Raw genomic sequence first — 25,587 nt, forward strand, 5'->3', positions numbered from 1 at the left:
CAGTACAGCGGTCATTTGCTGCTCTGCTGGGGGATCATGTGCCGGCGCACGCAATTTACTTCGGGTCGGGCCCTGAAGTAAGTTGTGAAATTAAAAAAAAAACCAAGAATAAAGGTATGAATTAGGGATTAGGGAGGAGAGGGGAAGGGAGATTAGGGTAGGGGGTAGGGAAGTTCCCTTTCTTAATTGGAGCAGACTGGGAGGGAACTGGGGAGGGTCGTGATGCATTGCCACGCGAAACTTGCAGCAATCTATCCCCCCTTGCGCTCACTGCGCACGTGTGCACGGCCCGCCAATTTTATAACATGTGTGCGCCGGCGCGTGCATGTAATAAAATTGGCGCGTCCATGTGTACTCGCCGGTAGTGAGCATCTATTAAAATCTACCCCAAAATGGGAGAGTTGAGTGTTAATCATTATATGAAATTATTGACATAATAAGCATCTCAGAAACCTGATATTCCACAGAGTCAAACAGGCTACATATTCTGTAGGAAAATAACTGCAGTTTGGAATCTCTCTGGATAGAAATGTCGTGTATGATGGGAAGGAGTATAGCAATGGAGGTTTGCATTGTCTGGTGAAACAGATTGTGACATGCTAGCAGAGATCAGACAGGAAACACAACAATAATGGGAGATTTCAATTATTCCAGTATTGATTGGGTAAATGTCTCATCAGGGCATGTCAGGGGGGGCTAGGGTTTCGAGATAATATAAATTACTGCTTCATGGAGCAACAGGTCCTAGCACTGAGGGGGAGGGGAGGGTTAAAAAAGATGATAAAGGGGATGGAATGGCTCTCTTATGAAGAGAGGCTATGCAGATTGAGATGACTGAGAGGGGATATGATAGAAGTTTAGAAGTTCATGAGGGGGTAGGACCAGTAAATAGGGGATGGTATTTACCCCATCAGATAGTACTTGGACTAGGGGGCATGCCATGAAAGTAGCAAGTAACAGAACTAAAACAAACTGGAGAAAGTACTTTTTTTACTCAGTGCACAATTAAGGTGTGGAATTTACTGCTAGACGATGTGGTCAAGGCATCAAGCATAGCTGGGTTTAAAAGGCACTTGAACAAGTAGTTGGAAGAGTCCATAAACAATTATTAATGAGGTGCTTGCGAGGAAACCCAATGCTTAATCTTGGGAGTTGAACAACAAGGAATTGGATTTGCAGTTTGGGATCTGCTGGGTAATTCCTAATGGGCCAAATGAGCCACTGTTGGAAACAGGATGCCGGGCTCGATGGACCTTTGGTCTGACCCAGCATGGCACATCTTATGTGCTTATGTTCTTACATTAAATGCAAGTAAAATACCCCTGATCAATTAATAATTATGCATATACATAATATTCAAATAGATCCAGAGCGATGGATAATTTTCATCCTTATGAGAAGAATGTGCCAGCATGTGTTTTGGCTGACATACAAGCCTACTTCAAGGGGAATGAAATCTTGTGACACAACACATATGGACAGGGTCTGAGAAAAAAACACAAACAGGCCAAAAAACCCCCAGAACAACTAAAAAAAAAATGCAAAAGGCAGAGCCCCAGGTAAAATAAGAACTAACAATCTCATTGCATTATTTTGTAATGAGTTTGTTAGAGCACCAGTTGAAAAAACTTTCTTTAATGGGCGAATCTGTGTTCTTTTATTAATCTCCCAGCTTTCTTTCCTGTACATACTTTCTTTTTCTATATTTTTGCTTCCAGTTAATTCCACTGCGGCTCATTGAGTCCTATGAACTCATTGTACCAGCCACATCTCTGTGCGTTTTCTATTAAGAACAAAAGGTGAGCCAAAAATAAACCACAGGTTCAGTACAATAATAAAGTAAAGTAATATGGATTCCCACATTCATTTATTATTGTAGTTGTTTTCTATTTGCACATCTCTGGTTACAGTTTTTATTGCTTGCAATGTTTAATTAATTAATATCTAATTAATTAATATTTTTGTTATAACAATGTGCTCAAACCCTGTCCAAGTGTCCATATCTGTTGTATCACAGCTTTCATCCCTCTTGAGGTAAGCTTACTTATCAGCTGTAACACATGCTGAGGTGTGTTTATCATATGAATAAGAATTTATTGCTCTGGACATATTTGATTATTGAATATATGTATTTGGGTGAATGGATGTGTGCAGGCCAGTATAGGGGTAGTGTGAAAGGCATTATTGATGCACCTATGGTAACTTCTCTTACTATACATACCAAACAACCTTTTTTTAGGCTATGACAAATTTTTTTTGTCACAAATGTATCTCAAATATCTAGTTTTACGACAGTAATTATTCGAGTTTATTTTCACAATTAACCCTCCAGAAGCCCAAAAGATTTTGAATTGAGTCAAAAAAAACAGAGAAATTCTGGAAAAAATTTACAAACATAGTTTTATAAACCAAGACTTTTTCCCTCCCTCCAAAATGTTTGCTTAATTCACAATCAGCAATTCCTGCAGTACTGGGAACACACATAATGGAATGATTGTGTCATTGCATAATGCATAGTATTTTAGAATACATTTGTGCAAGCACATTTAATGCAAGCCAAGAATGACTGGGGTGGGGGCAGGGAGCTCCCCAATTTTGTAACCCCTTCCTAGCCCAACTACTGTAGAGACAGTCCTTGGCCAGATTCTACAGACTGTGGCTCCCTCTGGAACCTGGTACGTGTGCAACCTGATTCTAGCTACTAGATATCATTGTTGAGCAACAGCTCCTTCCTCCATCCCAGGAGCTGTGAATGCTGCCTCTGCAGCATCTCCAACCTTGACAGGGTGGGGAGCAGAAGCTAGGCCTGGGAATCCAACTTGAGTCTTCTGTGTACACTGCCAGTCATTCAGTGGACTGGCCCACTCAATTTTGTTTTTTTATTAAAAACAAAAGTAATATCTTGATCATGGTATGTAAAATATGAAAGAACTATACTTATTTGAGTTTATAAAATGCTTTGTTAGACTCTCAAAGATAAAAATTCCCTTTTTGTTTGATGTGAAAATCACTTTGGAGGCAAATTTTAGAGATATGAAAGTGGTGAATCTTGTCACGGACATTTCCAAGTTGAAATTCAGTCAAAATACCACTTCTCACTTACAGCTTCAAAGGATTAAAATTATTATAATGGCATTTATCATTGTGACCGATACATAAGTTCATGTCAAAGTTATCTTGAAACCTGTCATACATTTTCATCTTTTGAGGTGAAGAAATATACTGTCCTGTTCCAGCTACATCAGAAAAACTGTATTTGCTGGCTTTGTAAATACTGTCCAGAGTCTATCAGCTATTTCTCATAGCATCTTTTAGACGAATGTACTTGATATAGCAAACTTACCCCAGGATTCATGGCCCCGGGGGGGGGGGGGGGGGGAAGCGTGCAGCCGGCCGCGCAGCAGAGGTGTGTTTTCGCCCGCCGCAGTTGTGGCCGAGCAGCACACTTTCGCCCACATAGCACCACAGGGGATGATGGGGAAGACTTCATCGCTCGCAGTGCTGCCTGGCCATAACCCCGCCTAAACGCCACCCACACTCCTTCCTTTCCCCTGATTTAAATTGTACTGCTGTGATGCGGCAGTTATCACGTGTTTGGGGCCTTATCGCATTGATAAGACCCCCCCAACGCTTGCAGTTTAAAGAATGACCCTGTGAGAAAATAAGTGTGTTGCTTTAATTCCTGTAACCCTTACTTGGGTGGGGGATAGGTCCCAAGAGCACACAAACTTATGTATTCTTTGGGGATGCTCCAGCCAGCATTTCTCCCCTAACTCTACTCTCTGTTCCAAGGGTGGAATCCTTTTTGTGGGAGGAAACTCTTACTTATGGCCCAGGCAGTGGTCTCTCGCTCTCTCTGTGTAGTGTTAGATACTGCATCCCAAGGGAAGAGATGCTGGGACAAACCAGGCAGGACTAGGTACTGGGTGTTAAATTAAACGTCTACTGCTTCTTTAGCACTTAAAGTCCATTTTTCATAAAGGTGAAATTACAGCTGCCTGATGTACAAACAAAGGTGTTTTTTCCTCTTCTGAGTAGGTGTCCTTTATCTCAGGTATCTGGGCAAAGCTTCCCATGGTGATTTTAAAGTGCACAAACATCAAAAGTCCTACCTGAGTTCAGTTTATTCACGGTCACCCAGCCTGTCCTGGTCCCATGGGGTGGAGATCTGAGTGAGAAACTCCAGAATCTTGATCCTATTTTCCTGATGTTGATACTGGTGACTTTCCTGGCAGGAAAAGTCTTAGAACATGGGAACCAGGCTATCCCAGCCCTGGAACTCTGTGGAAGAGGGTAGTAAAAAAAAAACTCCCCACAAACAATGTAGGAATACTTGCTCTCTGAAAATCTCTCATTGACTGCTGTTTCACTATCACTGGTGCATACCCCATCTAGGGTGTAGATTAAGGTTTACAGATCTTTAGACCTTATCCTTTGTGTCAAAGGGAATGTTCTCTAAAGCAGCGCTTCTCAAACAGTGTGTCGCCAAACACCAGCAGGCGTGCCGTGTCTCCCGGTGTCCCACTGCCCCGTTGTACTTTCCTTCTCCCTTTTTCTATCCCCCATGGGCCAATCGGAAGCCTCCTCCCTTCTACCAGCCAGTAGGAGTAGGAAGAAGGGAGGAAGCCTTTGATTGGCCAGTGAGGCAGGCATCGCATAGCCCGGGGGTGGGGTGGGAGGAATGGCAGTGTCGAACCCCGACAAAGCAAGGCCTCCACGGGAGCCCATCCCTGCGGCAGTGAAGAGGAAAATCCGACCCCGACCAAGCAAGGATGCCACGGGAACCCATCCCCCTGGTGGCGAAGAGGAAGCCTGACCCCGACCGAGGCCACCACGGGAGCCCATCCCCGTGGCGGTAAAAAAGAAGGCCTGCCGGAGTAAAGCTGCGGCAGAACTGGAGCCCATCTCTGCAGTGAAGGAAGAAGTTGTTTTTGGTGAGAGTTTGTGTGTATGAATGAGTGCTTGGGTGAGAGCTTGTGTGTCTGTGTATGAATGAGTGCCTGAGTGAGAGCTGGTGTGCTTGGGTGAGAACTTGTGTGTGTGGGTGTGAATGGAAGCCTGAGTGAGAGCTTGTGTGTGTAAATCAGTGCCTGGGTGGTAACTGGTGTGAATGGGTGCGAGAGCATTTGTGTGTGATTGAGAGATTGTATATAAGAGAGCATGAGTGTGATTGAGAGAGCGAGACTGGTCAGGGAGGTGATGTGTTTCTGTGTGTGTGAGAGAGACAGGTCAGGAAGATGACTGGTGTGAGAGAGACTGAGACTGGGCGTGAGGTCTAATTGGTGGTGTGTTGAGTGACTGGTTGTGGGCGCTAAGGAAGAGGACTGTGAGGACAGAGCTTCAGCAACCACTGCTGCTTCTAGTGAGTGCTATTGGCTTGCAAGGGAAAAGAGTAGGAGAGTTGCTGGAGAAGGTAAGTAAAGTTGGCTTTTTAAATTTATTTTTCTTGATTGACTGCCATTTTAATTATTGGGTATTTATTGATACTTGGACATGTTTTAATAATTTTTATGAGTTTTTAATTGTTGGATGTTGTTCTGTTCAGCAGCTGTTTTGTAACATTTTAGCATAGCTTTACAATTATTTCTGTGTGGGGCTCTATAGCAGCTTGGCTTATTCTGTTTTCCCAATAGGAACTGTATTAGTGTTTAGGGCCTGGTTTAATATTTGTAGTATTGCCATTTCATAAGTTGGGTTGTTATTGATTGTGTTCCATAATGCAGGTGTAACTTTGTGCGGATTAGTTTCTGTGCATTATTGCAGATCTTGGGACTATGTTAGGTCCTATATTTCTCTTTCCATTTCTCCAGGTTCGCACTGCATGCAGAGTGGCTTTTTTGGTTTTCCATTCCAGTTTCTGTCTCCATATTTATAATTTGTGATTTTTTTTGGTGAAGGTCAGTTCTGGGTGTGTAACAGAGGTGAGGTATTTTACTAGCATGTAGGCATTTGTATCAATCTTATTTGTTGTTTTTTCTCAACAGGATATGCATTAGTGGTAAATTACTGTCTTTTCATAAGGAAGGCTGTTGTACCTGGTAGTAAAGGGAGTTTGTTTTGCTTTTACTGAGATGGCATCAGAACCAGAATATCTTTTTTGTATGGTGAGTTGTACAGGTTAATGCCCTAGATCTGCTCTGCACTCATTGCTGGGGGTCGAGGGGATTCCTGTGGATGCAGAGTGCATGTTTACATTTAGCACCATGATGGTCACATGTTCAGTGTGTCCTGCATGTGAGAACCATCTGTCAGGTGTGTCCAGGCTGAAAAAAGGTTGAGAACCACTGCTCTAAAGGGTGCAAGGTTTCAACAGGAGTCCCTTCTGAAAAAAAAGTCAGGATACATCTTGGCCATCAAAAATCTCACCGAGAAGGATCTGTCACTGATGCGTGCCCCTCCTAGGGTATAGTGTTGGCTCAAAGGTTTTCACACCTCTGGGTTGACACTTTATGCCCCAAAGGGAATCCGGCACAAATCTATCTTGCTGCAATTAAATACAGGTCAACCCTCTAGCAGGATGTGCACAGAAAGGGACCTCTTCAAAATTAAAGTTCATGATAAGTCAGGGAATGGAAAAACTGCATCCTCACTTCTCTGATGCTAACTCAAAATGACTCCACAGATTACTAAAATGGTTGCACTAAACAAGAGCAGCCCACTTACTTGTAATGCAGATGTATGCCTGTAGGATAACTTTGAAAATTCAGGGTAAAGTCTTAGCATAAAATGTCACAGGCAGACTTTACCTCTATCCACACCATTATAAAATTGCCTTTATAGAGTATAAATATGTTTATAACAACCATAAAATCTTTCATTTAAACCAACATTAAATAAAGTAAAAAAAAAAAAAAATTGTGTAGAGAACTTTTAAGGACTGCTTTGGGATTTCAGTGAAATAATTCCGTATACCATCTCTGAATGTGATATCAATCTGAATGTGGTAGATTTTGCCTACTTTCCCAGTTGTTGAATATGTGGTAAAGGTGCACTGGCAGAATAAACCAAAAGAGCCCAAAAGAGCAGCATTCGATGTTAACATCTGCTACAAGAAGATTCCATTTGCATATGGCATCAGTAGGGTGCATAAGGTTTTACTCCATCTCTGATGGTCCAAGGAAGTGGAGGTCTTCGGTTTGCGTGGGGATTCAGAAGCGGGTCGCATTTGGAGCAATAATCTAAAGCTTTCACATAGGTGAACCCAGTTTGAGTCTTGCCCCTCCCTTAGCGCAGGTTCACAGCTAGCATACTTTTGCCCTCGGGGATAAAAGGACAGGGTTAGGTCAGGGAAGGGAAAGTGTACACAGCGATTTCATTTTCCAATTGCTGTGCATAATTATTGGTGGCTAATTTGCACCTGCTTCCAAATAGGTGAAAAGTACACGAATACAAAAGTACTCACGGCGTGAGTGCTGCCCAGAATTTTAAGGGGGAACTCTTCAGGGAGCTGCCTGCAGGCCTTCACTATTGCCCTACCCATGCATGCATTCATTTTTGTTGCCCAAAGTTGTATTCTTTAGTACCAAATTGACTCCATAAAATGCTTTTTCTGCTATTCTTTAAGGGTTAGCAGTAATAATAGCAGTGTTTTGTCACTACTAATAACTTTTACATCAGAACTAGTACAACTTTAGCTGCAATACAAAATACAAAAAAAAAATCTTGTTAGCTACTCTTGTATATTTATAGCAGAATAACACTGGAAATACAGCTTTTTAATAATATCTGATGACTTTGAGTACTTTCTTAGCATTTTAAATATGCATGGAAGGATGTGGATTGTCTCTGAGGAACAAGGAAGGCAGTATATAATTTATAAAACAAAAATCTTACTAATGCATAGTTTATGAATGTCACAAAATTTTCTATATTATTTTGAAATCAGTACAAAATCCTTCAGTTTTACTTATAAATTCAGGTTCACTTTAAGTAACATGATAAATAATGTTAAATTGAACTTTATTATATATTCATGAAATGCAGTTTAATGGAATTGTTATTTCTGGCATTTGTGGTTTTAAAATATCCCCTAATGAGTTAATGTTATTGTTTTCATAAGTAAATGAGAAATAATGACCTGCGACTCCTCAATTGAATTTGGAACATACGACATATTTAATAAGGCGATTCCATTCTCTGAGTGCCCAAGGGTCTCGTAGGCTGAAAACTTTCTGATAAAATAAAATAGTAAAAGTAACGCTACATTCTGTAGCTCAGATTTAAAGATTATTTAAAATTGTTCCTTCCTGCAAAATTTCAAATTATTGTGGGAGTAATTTTTAAGCAGTTGCAAGAGACTGAAAACTTATGCAAAAATAAAATGGCAGCGGTGTGAAAACTGTGACTTGATTTATGGAGTGTAGTTTTAATAGCTATATTAGTCCTGGGGTCGTATTCCAACAACTTTGGATTCTTCTTAAAACAATCCAATAAAAAGGGATCATCCACAATACATGAGGCACAGGAAGATTTTTTTTCAATGCATACTACAAGAAATGCAGAATTTTGGGTGCAATTTTTTTTTAATTTTCTAATGATTTACTATTTGTATTGTTTTTGAAGGTAAAGTACAGCAACTTCTCACACTACTGTTAAGGCACAGAAAACAAATCTATACAATGAGAGTTGTTCAGAAAAAAGCCTCAGAGCTCATGAATTAATAGGGCTGTGCATGAAAAAACTTTAGTTTCATGTTTCATTTCATCTTGGATTTCTTTTGTTTTCCCATCTCTGTTTTGTTTTGAGCGCACGTTGTATTTTTACAACACACTTAGGCTTAGATTCATCAAAATGCTCTAAATATAGCAAAAATAGCACCCACAATAAAAAAAAAAAAAGGGGCATGGTTAGGATAACGTGATGCCTATAGTTAAATAACGCACGCAGCGAAATGTCATTGCACGCAGCGCTACGTCACCGCATCCTGCGTTGCATCATCACGCAGCACGTTATTTTTGCAGGTTAATTATACAGCATTCCCGCAGCTGTCTCTTTGAGGGTGTGTGGAGGTCTGTTTTAGAGGAGAGGAGGGTAGTTGTGGTGGCGATAGGAGTTTATAATAGCGAGTTCTGAGTGCAGTGTCTTGTGCTTTCTGTGCTTCCTTTTTGTGAACCTTAACCTTTGTCTTTTCTCTCTGTGTGTATGTATGAAAGTTTGTGTTTGTGAAGTTTGTCCATTTGTCTTTTTCTGTGAAGGAATGGAGGAGGTGCTGAGTGGAGGAGGTGGTGAGTGGAGAGGTTGGAGCATGAAAGGCATGGGGCGAGAGGAGGCAGGAGGACAAGAGCAGGAACAGGAGCAGAGAGAGGCAGCATGGAAGGGATAGGAGGAGGTGGGTGGGGGAAGAGGATAGACAGGCAAGCATGGAGGGAGGAGTAAGGCAGGCTAGAAATAGGCAGAGGGGAATGGAGTTTGCAAGGCAGGGTGGGGGGGAGGAAGGGAGGGTAGTCTTGAGCGGGACAGAGAGTGAGGACAGGGAGGACACTTCTCTGGATGAAGAAGTGGCACCCCCATCTGGCAGCCAGGCAGCAGGACGCCTACGTTTCCGTGCCATTAAATTCAGCATCACAGAGAACGAAATGGTAATAGCAGGAGTCCTGGAAAACTATGCCACGCTGTTTGGCAACCGGGCAGCTAAAACATCAAAGGCAGCCAAGGCCCAGATCTGGAGAAGCCTAGCCCAGAACATCACTAGGCAGAGCGGCATACAAAGAAGTAGGGAGCAGGTCACCCACCGGTACAGAAATATAAAGGCACAGCTTAAAGCTAAGGTGGCCGCCTAAAACAAACACTGAAAAATGATGGGTGGAGGAGCCCCATGTCCCATAGACCTCACTGAGATAGAGAATCGCCTTAAACAAAGGCTGGGACCGGATGTATTTGAGGGAATGGATGAGCAGGTGGACACCACAGGAGCCTCAGCTGGTAGGTTCATCTCCCCTATAAAAAGCAAGGCAGCAGCAGGTGTACATATCATTTGGCATCAGATGTTCACAATGCAAAGAAACGAAGTGCACCTCTGATGCCAAAAGAAAAAAGCATACTTATTCCCATTGATACTATTTTATGTTTTGTTTCCACAGCTCTCGCCCAGCAACATACCGGTCCCAGCCAGGATGCCCCAGGAACCAGCCAGCCACCACCAGCTTTTGAGAAGTGTTAGGGTTAAAGACCCAGCTCGGCTGGGGAACTCCCATGGGAACTGTCCAGGACTCCAGGGCAGACTAGACTAGGGGGTACTTGGCCTATATCAGCCACCTTCCCCAAAGGTTGAGCCCTTGGGTTCTGGTGGCCAGCAGGACTGGAAAAAGGGTGGAGACCTAAGGCTAAAGCTGGACTGGAATCCGGAGTGCAGACAGAAGTCAGGCAGGACTGAAGAGGCAGGCTGCAGGGCTATAGGCTGATGTTGGACGGGCCTGGAGACAGAAGCCAGAGGAGACTGGGGATGCAGGCTGCAAGGCTGGAGGCTGATGTCTGGTAGGTCTGGAGCTCAGGTAGGAACCAAAGCCTGGGATGGAACACTGGAACAAGACAGGAGTTACTGGCAAGCTTGAGAGAGGAGGCCTGGGAGCCAGGGAGCTGGTTTGAGCCAGGAGGCTTTGGGAAGCCATGGAGCAAGCTTGGAGATAGGAAGGCTTTGGGAAGCCACAGGGCAAGCTTGGAGACAGGAAGGCTTTGGGAAGCCACAAGGCAGAAGGCTACAGAGAGCCACAAGGAATACAAGACGAGAAGGCTTTGGAAAGGCACAAGGCAGAAGGCTGCAGAGAACACAAGGAATACAGAGACAAGAAGGGTATGGAAAGCCACAATGTATACAGAGACAAGGAGCTGCGCATACTCAGTGTCAATGAGAAGGCCCAGAGTGTAGACTGAGGCAGGGCTAAATAGGCAGAGATTTGCTGAGTCATGAGGTCACCAAGACTAGAGCTGGAAAGAGGGTAGGTGCACTCCCAGAAGACCTCTGGTGGTTGTGAGGCTGCATGACAAGCAGAATCGCAACAAATAGCCTTTTCTTATGGATGCACAGATGCAGGTCAGTGATAAGGAGGAGGAGGAGCAGCAGCAGGATCAACCACTGGCAGCTGGGGCATTTGTTATGCTGGAACCCCTGGGTTCCCCGAGCCAATTAAATGTGTCACTTAACCTATCCAACCTATCCCAGTTAATGGAGGAGCACAGCCTGGAGTGGGTACCTTCAGGGTCAGCTGAAGGATGAGCAGGCACACCACAGGGTCATCCAGAACCACCCATTAGTCAGCCACGAGGAGGAGGCTACAAGCCCACTAATGCCAATTTTGCAGCCACAAAGCCCAGCACCACCAACACAGCCACCGCCAGCAGCACCTGCACCATCAGCATCCCCCCACCTGAACAGTCCATATAGGAGCAACTGCACCAGCTGCAAAGGAGGCAAGTAGAATACCAGAGACACATACGGACAGAGCTATTGAGGCTAAGAAGGGCTGTAAACAGACAACACCAGATCCTGCAACAGCAAATGGCAGCCCAAACCCACAATGTTACTACACTGACAGGAGCTATAAATACCCTTACCAATGTGCTCACGCAGATTTTACAAAGGATGCCAGAGCCTCCATCAGAATTCTCAGTGTCATTAGCGGAATCGACACCACAGAGTAGTCCCTGTGATTGTAGACGGCCAAGGGGTAGCCCCCCCAATCTCATGCCCCCACCAACAGGCTGGCCACGTCGTGGCAAGGGGCCATGAAGTACATAGCCACGAGGCCTCTAAGGTGATACAACCACACGTATATGACAAGCCTTGCCTGAGCTCTGCACAGAGTTTCTGTGCCAGCTAGATGGAAAAGGCCTGCTGGACCCATCCTCACTACAGAGTTCCTGTGCTGGCTAGATGGAAGAAGCCTGTTGGGCCCATCCTCACTACAGAGTTCCTGTGCCGGCTAGATGGAAGAAGCCTGCTGGGCCCGTCCTAACTACAGAGTTCCTGTGCTTGCATCAAGAAGGTAGTTTCAACTGTGCTTTTTTTAGGTCCTGCAGATTAACTGTGCAGCCCTCCTCCATGCTCTGCCTGTATTCCATCTTCCTTAAAGCATTATCCAGTGTTGTTGCAGCTGCTGACTCGTATCATCATGTCTTATCTCCTGCTCTGGATGCTGATATCTCCTCTCTTCTCAACTCCTACTGATGCTTCTGTTCCATGCTGCTGCGTCTTCATGTGGGCCTCCTTTCTCCATGCTGCTGCGTCTTGACCTGGGGTCCCTTTCTACATGCTGTTGCATCTTCACGTGGGGCTTCTTTTTCCCTGCTGATGCGTCTTAACGTAGTTCTCCTTTCTCCATGCTGTTGCGTCTTGACCTAAGGCTCCTGTCTCCATGCTGCTACGTCTTGACTTGGGGCTCCTGTCTCCATGCTGTTGTATCTTGACCTGGGCACCCTGTCTCCATGCTGCTGCATCTTCACCTGGGGCTCCTTTGTCTATGCTGCTGTGCTCTACTGTCCTGTCCAGCTGTCTTTACTTGAACTTTGCTGCTGTGGTCCTTAGGCTATTCCCTTTAAGTGCACTCTTTCAACATAGACTGTCTGGGGCCTTTACTTGAATTTTGCTGCCTTGGCCCTTTTCCTGTCCCCTTTGAGTGCACTCTTTCAACATGGACTGTCTGGGGCCTTTGGCTTCAGAGCACATAGTAGTGCTGAATATAGCTGTTATGTTACAGTACTATAGCTTTAGGAGTATCACTTCCTTTTTCTATGTTGTTAGTAGTAATCACGATTGTGCGTAAAGGATAACATGCAATGCCTGTATATGTCATGATGCCCTTTCAGTCTATTAATGTACAGATGTACACATGAAATGTACAATGTTTTTTTACTATTTGCTATCTAGTCCTTGCACAATGTGATTACCTAAGACATTGTCTTTATTTCAAACAGTGCACTACATGTATTTGCTAGTTATGTCCGTTCATTGTGTGGTTTAAGTGATTATGGTACCGAAGATTAGTTTGGTCTCCACATGGCCGTGCATGCTATAATGACCTGCCTCATTGCAATTGTGCATTGATCGAGCATGCAAGACCATCTGGGATATGGTATAACAATGAAAGCTGCATGTCTGCTAGTAAGGAAGAAAGGCTGAGGTAAAGAAGAAATTTGTTACTGGGGACCTTCACTATTGCCTCTTGTTGCCTTCTTCACTCAACATTTCATTTGGTTACTCCTGCTCAGATGCGCCTATATGTGACCTCACTACCTTTATGGCCAACACATTATATAGTGTGCTTGTACAGCTTAGGTGCTGTGAAGCCGAACTTGGAGTCATCATGACACGTTTATTTTCTGTCCAATTATTTTGGTAAAGAGTGCGAGGATATGTGACCAGATACATTTGTAGCTTACACAGTTAACCTAATATGATGTGTACTTCTGAGTGTTACTACACACTGTCAGCTGCTGGGTCACAAGTAGGAATGAGGAGTGAGGGAATACCATCTGATCGTCAATGTCCACGGCCAACCACCAGAGGGCCTGAGGGGTGCTGCTGGGGATAAGGCTGGCTTCAACACTCTGGCTCCCACATCTGTACTGGTATAGCTTGGGGGTCCGTGTAAGGTAAGGATGAGCTTACAGCTAGCATCCAGATCCCAAAGGCAGGACACTACAGGAATGTCAGTCTGATGAAGTCTTCCTGGTCCACAGCAACAGCATCACCACTGTACGTCCTGTACTCTACACCTGTGCACATTGTGTACCACACACAAGTCACGCACTCCTCTTTCTTACTTGTCACACAGCAGCTGACACTGTATTTGAAGTGTCACCAAGTACACAGCATAGTGAAAGTAAACATCTGATTACTGTAGAAGTGAAGTTCATACAGTGTTTAGGAAATGCTGGCCCTTCCATTTGTAGGCAGATATAGACGCACCACAGCTTGGTTTGCACTGAAAATGTATTGTCCTTCATATGGGCGAAAGACGGTAGGCGTACCGTCCTACCATCTATACAGCACAGACTGAGTGTTAAAAACTGGGGGCTGGTGTGGCAACCTCTATGTGAACTGTGCATGATATGAGCAACAGAGAGGTGGCAAACGAGAACCGTGAGAGCAAAAAGGGGCTATGTAATAGGAGTTCTGCAATGTGTGTTGCACATAGCAAGCAAAGCAACAGCAACCACACCCCCTCCCACACACACAACCATGCACCAGGTTTCTCAGCACATGCAGCGTGTAAAGCATCATCATGCTAATCAGTCATCAGAGTTGGCCCTATACGCATAGCATTACCTAGTTCTTTACACTGCCAGTTCCATGCATCAAAACATTCCCACATTTACTGGGCAGTTTCTTAACCAGCGCTTCCTCCCTCCATTATTTTCCAAGCCTCTGGGACAGGCCTAGGTGTGGGTAGGCAGCACACCCCATAACAACAGCATTATTCTTCCTACTACAATTAGTTGGTGCTAAAACATCAGTGTGGGGAGAGTCCATGATCATAACAATAGGCAAATGTTAAGTATAACATTAAGGGGCAGATTTTCAAAGGGGTACGCGGGTAAGATACGTGCGTACTCCCCGAAACCTGCCCCAAGTTCCCCCTACGCGCGCCGAGCCTATGTTGAATAGGCTCAGCGGCACGCGCATAACTCCTGGGCTTTCCTGGGGGCGTGTTGCAGTGGCGCTTCATCCGGAGGAGGGGCCTCGGGCGTGGTTCCGGCCCGGGGGCGTTTCGGGGGCTTGGCCAAGGCCTCCGAAACTGCTCCCGGGCCGGGGAATCACGCGGCCGGCGCGCGCGAGTTACGCCTGCCTCGGGCAGGCGTAACTTGTCAAACAAAGGTAGGTGGGGGTTTAGATAGGGCTGGGGGGTGGGTTAGGTAGGGAAGGGAGGGGAAGGTGTGTGTGTGTGTGTGGGGGGGGAGGGGGTGGAAAGAAAGTTCCCTCCAAAGCCGCTCGGAGGGAACGGAGGCAGGCTGCGTGGCTCGGCGCATGCAGGCTGCCGATTTTGCACAGCCTTGCACGCGCCGACCCCGGATTTTAAAGGATTGCACGTATCTATTAAAATCCGGCGTACTCTTGTTTCAAACATGCAGGCAAGCAACTTAATTATCAAGAGTTTATGGATCCCTCGCCAGGTTCCCCCCACATGCACTGCAGCAGCTCTAGAATTTCCAGCAGCAGTGTTTTGCCCAGCAATCTCTTTTGTAAATCCTGACCACCAATCTGGATCTTACCTCAGACCCTGTGGAAAACCCCTTTTGGAAAATTCAGCTTCAGTTTATTAGCACCACCCAATATTGTAGGAAAAGCTGCAGCCACTCACTGGTTCAAGACCAGCAGGCGCTTTTTTTGCCCTTACAGAGAAGGGCTACCAAAATGATAAGGGGAATGGAACAGCTCCCCTATAAGGAAAGACTAAAGAGGTTAGGACTTTTCAGCTTGGAGAAGAGATGGCTGACAGGGGATATGATAGAGATATTTAAAATCATGAGAGGTCTAGAACGGGTAGATGTGAATCGGTTATTTACTCTTTCGGATGGTAGAAAGACTAGGGGACACTCCTTGAAGTTAGCATGTGGCACATTTAAAACTAATCGGAGAAAGTTCTTTTTTACTCAACGCACAATTAAACTCTGGAATTTGTTGCCAGAGGATGTGGTTAGTGCAGTTAGTATAGCTGTGTTTAAAAAAGGATTGGATAAGTTCTTGGAGGAGAAGTCCATTACCTGCTATTAAGTTCACTTAGAGAATAGCCACTGCCATTAGCAATGGTTACATGGAATAGACTTAGTTTTTGGGTACTTGCCAGGTTCTTAGGCCTGGATTGGCCACTGTTGGAAACAGGATGCTGGGCTTGATGGACCCTTGGTCTGACCCAGTATGGCATTTTCTTATATTCTTATGTTCTTATGTTCCTTGCGGTTCTCTGTTGCACCGTGCCCCGGAGTGTGCTATTGCGTTAGCAACTCCGTTCCTGCCTGAGACTTGTTTCACTCCGTGCCCAAGTCTTGCTTCTGTCTGGCTTGCTTGCAGTAACCTGTTCTGCTTCAGCTCCTGTCTGGTTCCAGTAGCCAGTCCTGCTTCAGTTCCTGTCTGGTTCCAGTATCCAGTCCTGCTTCAGCTCCTGTCTGGTTCCAGTAGCCAGTCCTGCTTCAGTTCCTGTCTGGTTCCAGTAGCCAGTCCTGCTTCAGCTCCTGTCTGGTTCCAGTAGCCAGTCCTGCTTCAGTTCCCGCTTGCTTCAGTCCCGGCCTGCTTCAGTTCCTGCTTGACTCCTGATCCCTGCCAGCCTGCTCCAGCTCCAGCTCCCGTGATCTTCTAAGTCCCAGCGTCCGGGCTCCTATGGGCTCCTCCTGGGGGAGTACCGGCTTCCAGGGTGAAGCTCACGTCCAGCTCTTGCCTGGTATCCCCCTCCCGACCTGTCATTCACTGAGACTATAGTACACCTCTCCCCAGTCTCTTACAGGTCGGCCCAAGGGTCCACTAAACAGCTCACTCACAACAGATTGCAAGGCCATGAACTCGGCCGAGGTACCAGGACCCCAGGATCTTCCTGGGTTGGCGCTGCAGCTACAATACCTGGATGTCCTGGCCGGATCCGTTGGGCAACTGGCTGCCCGAATGGATGCCCACGATAATCGTTCTTCACCTGCTGTGGGTTTGAGACCCGAGGATGCAGCCTCACCCGTTACTCAGCTGCCGCCGCCTGCTCACTATGCTGGAGATGCTAGGATCTGCCATGGGTTTTTAAACCAGTGTTTCGTGCGCTTCTCTCTATTGCCCTGGCAGTTTCCCACGGATTCTGTCAAAGTAGCATACATTCTCTCCCTGCTCGATGGAAAGGCCCTGGTGTGGGCCTCTCCCCTTTGGGAGCGTAACGACTCCTCCTTGAACGACTTGCAGCAGTTTGTCACCAACTTTCGCCAAGCCTTTGATGAACCAGCCCGCCAGGCCTCAGCCATGTCAGATTTGCTACAGCTTCGCCAAGGATCCCGTTCCCTGGTGGACTATGCAATGGACTTTAGAACTCTCGCTCAGAAAGTAGGTTGGCAGGACGATAGCCTTAAAGCCATCTTCTTGGAAGGGTTGTCAGGGCGCATCAAGGGTGAGATTGCCACCCGGAATTTATTTATTTATTTATTTATTAACTTTTATTTACCGACATTCGTGAAACACATCATGCCGGTTTACAAAAAACTCAAACGGAGGAAAGTTACAATATAACAATAAAACAGTAAAACAGATAAATAGATAATAAAACAATAGCACAATAGAGCAATAATACAGGGGAGGGGAGTGGGAAGCGAGGATACCGGAAGGGTGGGAGAGGGGGAGCTAGAGGGGAGGGCAAGGCTGGACTGAAGGAGTGAAAAAAACACAAATAGATGCAACTATATACAGTTGACGATAAGTACAGTTACAATCAGATTGTAGAGCTAATGAGGTGTTGAGAGACATTTGCTTAACAGTATTCACTTAAATATGAGATAAGAGGGGTTAGAAGGATTTAACGGGCGGCATTAGAGGGAAAAGGGGGGTCAAAGGTTAGCAAAGGAGGGTAGAGGAGAGGCAGGGTGAGTAGGGCGGGGAAGGGGTACAGAGGCTTAAAATATACAAGGATCTCTTTAACTACGTAGAGATACGGAGGGGTTGATGGTCGTTGGTCATTGGGAATCACAAGAAAATAAGTTTTTCTTTTTTTTGTTTTTGGGTGGTAAAAGGGAGTTACGGGGGAGGGGGAATACTAAGGGTGGAGAGTCGGCTAGGTGACAAGGGATAAGGGGAGAGGCTGAAAGGGAGGAGATGAGGGAAAAGTCGAGCGGAGGGGTAGGGTGAAAGGTAGGAGGCCGAAAAGGGAGGAGCTGAGAAGGGGGGGAGTAGTAGAGGTCGAGCAGGGGGAGCTGAGGGGGGAGATGTTAGGTTTGGTTTGTGTCGGGGTAGGCCTGTCGGAAGAGCCATGTCTTGACTCCTTTCTTGAAGTTGTGAAAGGATGTCTCTTGGCGTAAGAAGGTGGGGAGGGAGTTCCAGAGGGTGGGACCAGCAATGGAGAAAGCTCTCCTTCTGGTGTGAGTTGAGTGCGCTGCTTTGAGGGGTGGGATGTGGAGGGTGCCTGTATGGGTTGTTCTTGTGGGGCGGTCGGAGGAGCGGGTGACGAGGCATTTCATCGAGCCAGGTGTGATTGTGTTTATGTAGGGAGTTGTGAAGGATGGTGAGTGTTTTGTATTGAGAGCGGTAGGATATTGGCAACCAATGTAGGTCCTTTAGTATAGGGGTGATGTGATCCCTTTTGCGTGTACCGGTTATGATTCTAGCCATGGAGTTTTGTAGAATCTGAAGGGGTTTGATGGTGGATGCAGGGAGTCCTAGTAGCAGGGAGTTACAGTAGTCTAGTTTCGTGAGCATGGTGGTCTGTACGACTGTACGGAAATCGCGGGTGTGGAGGAGGGGTTTGAGTTTTTTTAAGATGTTGAGTTTATAGAAACCCCCCTTTAGGAGAGATTTGATGTGGGGTTTAAAGTTCAAGTGTTGATCTATGAAGACGCCCAGGTCTCTTACAAACTGGGTCTGAGCGAGGGCTGTGGTAGGGGTATGGGGGGTGTCCTGTTGCAAGGGTATAGTGAAACGTTCGGGTTGATTGGAGATAACGAGTACTTCTGTTTTGGAAGTATTTAGAGCTAGATGGAGCTTGGATAGCAGGGTGCTTATAGTGGTGAGGCAGGATTCCCAGCGTTGCAAAGGTTCGTTTATGGACCCTTGAAACGGGATGAGGATCTGCACGTCGTCTGCATACAGGAAGAATTTTAGGCCTAGGTCTGAGAGGAGGTGGCATAGGGGTAGGAGGTAAATATTAAAGAGGGTGGAGGATAGAGATGAGCCTTGGGGTACACCTTGCGTGATAGGTATGCGTGAGGATTCGTGCTCGTCGAGTTTTACTATGTATTCTCTGTGTGTGAGGTAGGAAGAGAGCCATGAAAGGGCTGTACCGGCGATACCTATTTCTGCTAGGTGGGTCATTAGTATTTGATGGTTGACTGTATCATAGGCAGCTGAAATGTCTAGTAGGGCGAGTAGGTACGAGTTTCCATGGTCCATACCTTTGAGTATGGTATCTGTCATGGATAGTAGTAAGGTTTCGGTACTTCGGGCTTTACGGAAACCGAACTGTAGGGTGTGGAGGATATTGTGGTCTTCTAAAAAGTCCGTCAGTTGTTTGTTAATAACCCTTTCTAGGACTTTGGATAAGAAAGGGAGATTGGAAATTGGGCGGTAATTGGCAGGATCGGTGGGGTCGAGGGTGGGTTTCTTTAGGAGGGGCTTAACTATGGCCAGCTTGAGTGGGTCTGGGACACTGCCTGCGGTGATAGAGCAGTTGATAAGGTCTTTAATAGGTTTGGTGATGGCGGGTGTAATGGAGAGGAGTGTTTTTGAGGGAATGGTGTCAGAGGAGTGCGTGGCGGGTTTCATCTTCTTTAGGATAGCTTCTACTTCTATGTTGGTGGCGGTGTCAAAGGCTCTGAGAATGATCTTTTTGTCATTGGGAATGGGGGTGAGGGGGGTGGTGTTGGCAGGGAAGCGAAGTAGGATATTGTCGATTTTGTTTTTGAAATAGGTAGCTAGTTCTTCGCATCTATTGTTGGAGATGGTTTCGTTGAGGGTGGGTGTATTAGGGTTGGTGAGTTCTGTGATATAAGTGAATAAGGTATTTGCATTGAATTGGTAGTCATGGATCTTTGCTGCGTGGAAATCACGCTTGGTTTGGGTGATTGCATGACGGTATGCGTGTAGTGAGTTGTAGTAGGTAGCTTTTAGAGTGGCGGATGGTTGTTTGCGCCATGCGCGTTCTTTAGCTCTTAAGTCTTGTTTCATGGTTTTTAACTTGGTGGAGAACCATGGTTTCCTTTTCTCACAGTGTGCAAGGGGTACTTCTTTGTGGATAGTGGGGCATAGGTCGTTGGCTATGGTCGTTGTAAGGTTGTTCCAGGAGTGAAGTGCGGTGTCTGGATTGGTGAGGTCGATGTTGTTGGTTATTTTGTCGAAATACCTCGTAATGCCCTTTGGCCTTTGTAACGCCCCAGCGGTCTTCCAGCACCTGATAAACGAGGTGCTAAGGGAGTTACTCAACATCTGTGTGATTGTCTACCTCGACGATTTCCTGATCTACTCCCGTGACCTGCCTACACACCACCAGCATGTGCGCCAGGTGCTCCAAATACTCAGAGAGCACAGCTTATATGCTAAGCTTGAGAAATGCAGCTTTGAAAAAACTTCCTTGCTGTTCCTGGGGTATATTGTTTCGGCTGAGGGCTTCCAGATGGATCCAGAGAAAGTCGCTGCAATTAGGAACTGGCCGCGGCCGAGAGGCCTCAAGGCATTACAACATTTCCTCGGCTTTGCTAACTTTTAACGGCATTTCATCCCCGGCTATTCCCGCATAGTGGGTCCTCTGACGGCGCTCACCCGGAAGGGAGCCAATGTGGTGGACTGGCCTGCCCAAGCCTGCCAAGCCTTCGAAGATCTGAAAAACTCCTTCCTACAAGACACATGCCTCCACCATCCTGATCCCAGTCGGCCATTCATGGTTGAGGTTGATGCCTCGAATGTAGCTGTTGGAGCAGTGCTGAGCCAGCACTCTGACACTGGACAGCTTCTCCCGTGTTCCTATTACTCAAGGAGGTTCTCTCCGGTGGAAAGTAATTACGGAGTTGGCGACAAAGAACTGCTCGCCGTGAAACTCGCCCTGGAAGAATGGAGGGAGCCAATCACCCCTTCACCATTTACACGGATCAGAAGAATCTCTCTTTCCTACGCCAAGCCCAGCACCTGAAACTGAGACAAGCCCGGTGGTCTTTGTTCTTTGACCGGTTTGACTTCACTCTGTGATATCACCCTGGCTCTAAGAATGTGCGAGCAGACTCCCTATCATGGTCCCCCGAGGCTGAAGAGACTCCTGAGACGCCTCAATACATTTTAGATCCCAGGAAGGTGTGTCTCGCTGCCACCTCCGTGTCTTCTGAAGCAAAGACCGTAGTCCCACGCCGCTCTCGAAGGGCCGTGCTGGCATGGGCCCACGAATCCCTCACTGGAGGGCATGCAGGCCGAACCGGGACCCTAGACCTCCTCAACCAGTACTATTGGTGGCCAACTGTAAGACAAGATGTTCGTCTCTTCGTCGACTCCTGCCCCACCTGCGCATTGCAGAAATCGCTTGGCGGGAAACCCAGAGGATTGTTTCACCCTTTGCCTATCCTGGTTGAGTCCTGGACACACATCTCCACTGACTTTGTGGTGGATCTCCCAGCATCAGACGGGAACATGGTCATCTGGGTTGTCGTAGACCGCTTCTCCAAAATGACACATTTTGTTCCCCTGTCGAAGTTGCCATCAGCGCTAGACTTGGCTAATTTATTTGTTCAACATGTGTTCAGATTTCATGGTCTTCCCCAGGACATCGTATCAGACCGAGGACCGCAATTCACCGCCCGCTACTGGAAAGCATTATGTAAACGCTTCAAGGTCCAGTTGAGTCTCTCATCAGCCTTCCACCCTCAGAGTAACGGGCAGACCGAACGTACGAACCGGACTCTGAAGACCATCCTGCGTTCCTTTGTAAACGAAAGACAAGACGATTGGGCCAAAACTATTCCCATGGGCGGAATTTTCATACAACAATCATACACACTCCGCTACAGGAAGTTCTCCCTTTCTAGCTGTTTATGGGAAGCAAATTTGGCCGCCCTTGCCCTCGCCTGAACCCAGCGCACTGCCAGCAGTGCAACTCTCTGCCCGCCAGCTACTTGCCCTCTGGACGTCCATTCAAAAGAAAATGCAAAGAGCTGCCCGCGCTGCCAAAAAATGGGCAGACAGCCACCGTCAGCCAGCACCGGTCTACCTCCCAGGAGACTGTGTTTGGCTGAGTACAAAGAATCTACAACTTTGGATTCCTTCCCGCAGACTCGCCCCCAGATTCTGCGGACCATTCTGCATTGCCGAGCACATAGGAGCTGTTTCCTATCGCTTGCGCCTACCCACCTCTATGCATGTGCACAATGTCTTCCATGCGTCACTTTTGAAGCCTCTCGTCCTCTCCAGGTACCATCCCCGAGCTCCCAAATCTGCAGATCCTTCCGTGCCAGGAGATACCACCTACCAAGTTCGGGAGGTTCTAGATGTCAGATTTCATCAACGCCGCTGGGAGTACCTCATCGCCTGGGAGGGTTGTGGATCTGAGGACAACACGTGGGAGCCAGCCCACAACATCCTTCATAAGGACTTACTGAAAGCCTTCCATCAAGACCATCCAGGTAAACCCGGGCCTGCTAAGAGGGGGCATAAGAGGGGAGGTACTGTTGAGGTCCCAGTCGCGGCACTCGCGACTAGGCCCTTACCTCTTTGGTCTCGGCTCATCTCTGAGGGTCTACGGCCTGTTTTGCGGCATCCCCACAGGGGAGACGCCGCCGAGAAGCCCTGCCTGGATATTTTCTTCCTAGGCGCGTGCGCAAGCCGCGCTTATGAAGGCCATTTCCCGCCACTGAAGGCTCCGCCCTATCTGTGACGTCAGACGCCACGGCTTATGTAAGGCCGCCGGGAAGCCCAGGACTTTGCCTTGCAAGGGGGTTCCTTGCAGTTCTCTGTTGCGCCGTGCCCCGGAGTGTGCTATTGCGTTAGCAACTCCGTTCCTGCCTGAGACTTGTTTCACTCCGTGCCCAAGTCTTGCTTCTGTCTGGCTTGCTTGCAATAACCTGTTCTGCTTCAGTTCCTGTCTGGTTCCAGTAGCCAGTCCTGCTTCAGTTCCTGTCTGGTTCCAGTAGCCAGTCCTGCTTCAGCTCCTGTCTGGTTCCAGTAGCCAGTCCTGCTTCAGCTCCTGTCTGGTTCAAGTAGCCAGTCCTGCTTCAGTTCCTGCTTGCTTCAGTCCCAGCCTGCTTCAGTTCCTGCTTGACTCCTGATCCCTGCCAGCCTGCTCCAGCTCCAGCTTCCGTGATCTCCTAAGTCCCAGTGGCCGGGCTCTTACGTGCTCCTCCCGGGGGAGTACCGGCTTCCAGGTGAATCACCTAAGTCCCAGCGGCTGGGCTCCTACGGGCTCCTCCCGAGGAGTACCGGCTTCCAGGGTGAAGCTCACGTCCAGCTCTTGCCTGGTATCCGCCTCCCGACCTGTCATTCACTGAGACTATAGTACACCTCTCCCCAGTCTCTCACAGGTCGGCCCAAGGGTCTACTAAACAGCTCACTCACAACACTTACGCCTGTCCACCCAATTTTATAAGTCGGCCAGATGCGTGTGCAAGTGCCATTGTGCACACATCTTCTATCGGCCTGAAAAGGGGCATGGTGTGGGTGTTCTGGGGCGGGGCCAAGAGATGTGCGCCCAAGTACCTATGAGCCTGGGCGCGTGCCCAGGTCCAGTGCCGCGTAACTTTACTTCTGCTATGGAGGAGGTGTAAGTTTTAATAAAACTATTTCCAACCATCTATGAGAGGTTTAAGAGGTCTGGGGTAACGGAGGGAGTGCAGGCTAAAGAAACAGGGGGATTTGGAGGCCCGCTCTAGACTGGGTGAACTGGTGAAACTGGTCATAACGTGGCCACACCCCTGTTATAAAATTCCTTCAAGTGGCCCAAATCTGACTTATGCTGCTGGGCGCGCACAAGCTTAGAAATATGTGCATATGTACTTATGTGTGCACAAGTTATAAAACTGCTCTACCTCTGAAAATGCGTCACACGGGTATATGTGCGCCCATTTGAAAGTTACCATCCCTCTGTGTAGCAAATTGCTAAACTTACAACATATTTAAAGAAAGAATCTTTAAGCAGAAATCTCACTTGTTTTTCTATTCATGTTTCATTTATGAATTCTCTTTCAGTGAATTTCCCAACACTGATGAGCTGCATGAATAAATCCTTCCCTTTCTTGATCTGTTGGCCTTCTATGCACAGCTCGTGTGAGCAAAATAATTTTGTGCAGCTCGAAAGAAAATATCCTTCACTCTTATCTGTGGCGGCTAGAGTTACTTGTCGTCTGGCAGATGCAGGGTTTTTGGGGTTTTTTTCATTTCATTTCATTCTTTTGGTTGAGATCACACTACTCAGTGCAAGCAAATCCCAAAGTTCTATGGAGTCCGAAAGGAATGCCATCTCTTCCTGTTCAATTACACTTTTCCAACTAATAGTGATTGTTCCAAGAGGCATAATTAGTTTTTTTTTTGCCTTTGGGGGTTTGACTGGCTTACTCTCCCCACCTTGGATTTTATGCATTATTTCATCCCTCCTTAACCATCCCCATTTGGGCCTTCACAGTTCTCTCCCTTCCTGCTGCTGCTGCTGCTTTCTCCTTTCACCTTGTAACATCTTGAAGTGGGAGAAGCTGCTGGGTCTGGTCCCAATAACAGTAGTAATTGGTAAATATGGGGCTTAAGCCAGCACACTCAGGGGCCTCATCTCTGTCTCATACATGGGTTTCCTGATTAGAAACGGAGACCTGTGCACGAGTTAGCGCTTAGGGGCCTTTGAACGTACACTGGCTCAGACCCTATTGCTCACTGACTGCTGCCGCCACCGCTGCTGGTCCCTAGGACCCACCCCCAACAGCTTTTCCTTAGGAATGGCTCCCTCGTTAGCAGTAATGCTAACGAGGGAGCTGGAGTTCTGCGGTCCCTTCCGAGGCACCTCCAGGGCAGTTGGCTTGCTCATACCATCCTAGTTATGCCATGTAAGGGGAGAAAACGTTGTCTCCCCATCACTTCTGTAAGACAAACAGACACAGCCAATACTTATTTGCTGCCTGTAAGAAAAAATATGAGATTGTTTTTTAAACTCCAGATGCTTAAAAGATTCAGCCTCCTACTTATCTGTTAACAGGTGCAATTTAATATAGATAAATAATATTTTAGAAGTACAATTGAAATGTCTATAGAGTAGTGTGATGAAAAGGATTCTGTTTCTGGGTCTGACTTTCTAGTATTATGGTGATGAGCTCTTACATGGGTACGCTACATGATGCATTACTCAGTAATGTCATGGTGATTAGCTGGACTTGAAAAAGAAAGTTTTAATTGACTATTTCTAATGCTTTACATCTGTATTTTCATAAAAATAATAGCTGGCTAGTTACGGAGAGTGAAGGAAAGGATGTTAACAGGTAGACTGGAGTGTTCACAAGGTCTCCATAATGGTAAAATTGTAGGGTGCCAGATATTAATTCACTTATGGGCCAATGTATATTAGGGACATTTAAGCAACAGGATATAAGACAAAAAAACCCCCATACAAACAACACTGTCTTATGAAACATTGGGTAGGAGAACAAAAATAAAAAGTCAAGGGTTACAATTATAGAGCTAGAGGTTCATGTTCTCTTAAAATCAATACAGAGATTACTTAAATGCAAATTCCTGATACTGTATTTTATGAAACCATACATTATGGTGCTAGGATGACTGCATTGACTGCTCAGTTCGTTAAAGGATCTGGTGCCAATGGAGAAAATGTTAATTATTTTATTTACTTACTGTTTCTTTGGTCTTTCATGGAGTGGTAAGATTCCTCATTGCCTTTTCAGCAAATGGATTCATATTGACTTACTAAAAGATAGCAATACAATGGGATGTGAGCAACTTACTAC

Source organism: Rhinatrema bivittatum, chromosome 9 (assembly GCF_901001135.1).
Source record: "Rhinatrema bivittatum chromosome 9, aRhiBiv1.1, whole genome shotgun sequence".
Classification (NCBI taxonomy): domain Eukaryota; kingdom Metazoa; phylum Chordata; class Amphibia; order Gymnophiona; family Rhinatrematidae; genus Rhinatrema; species Rhinatrema bivittatum.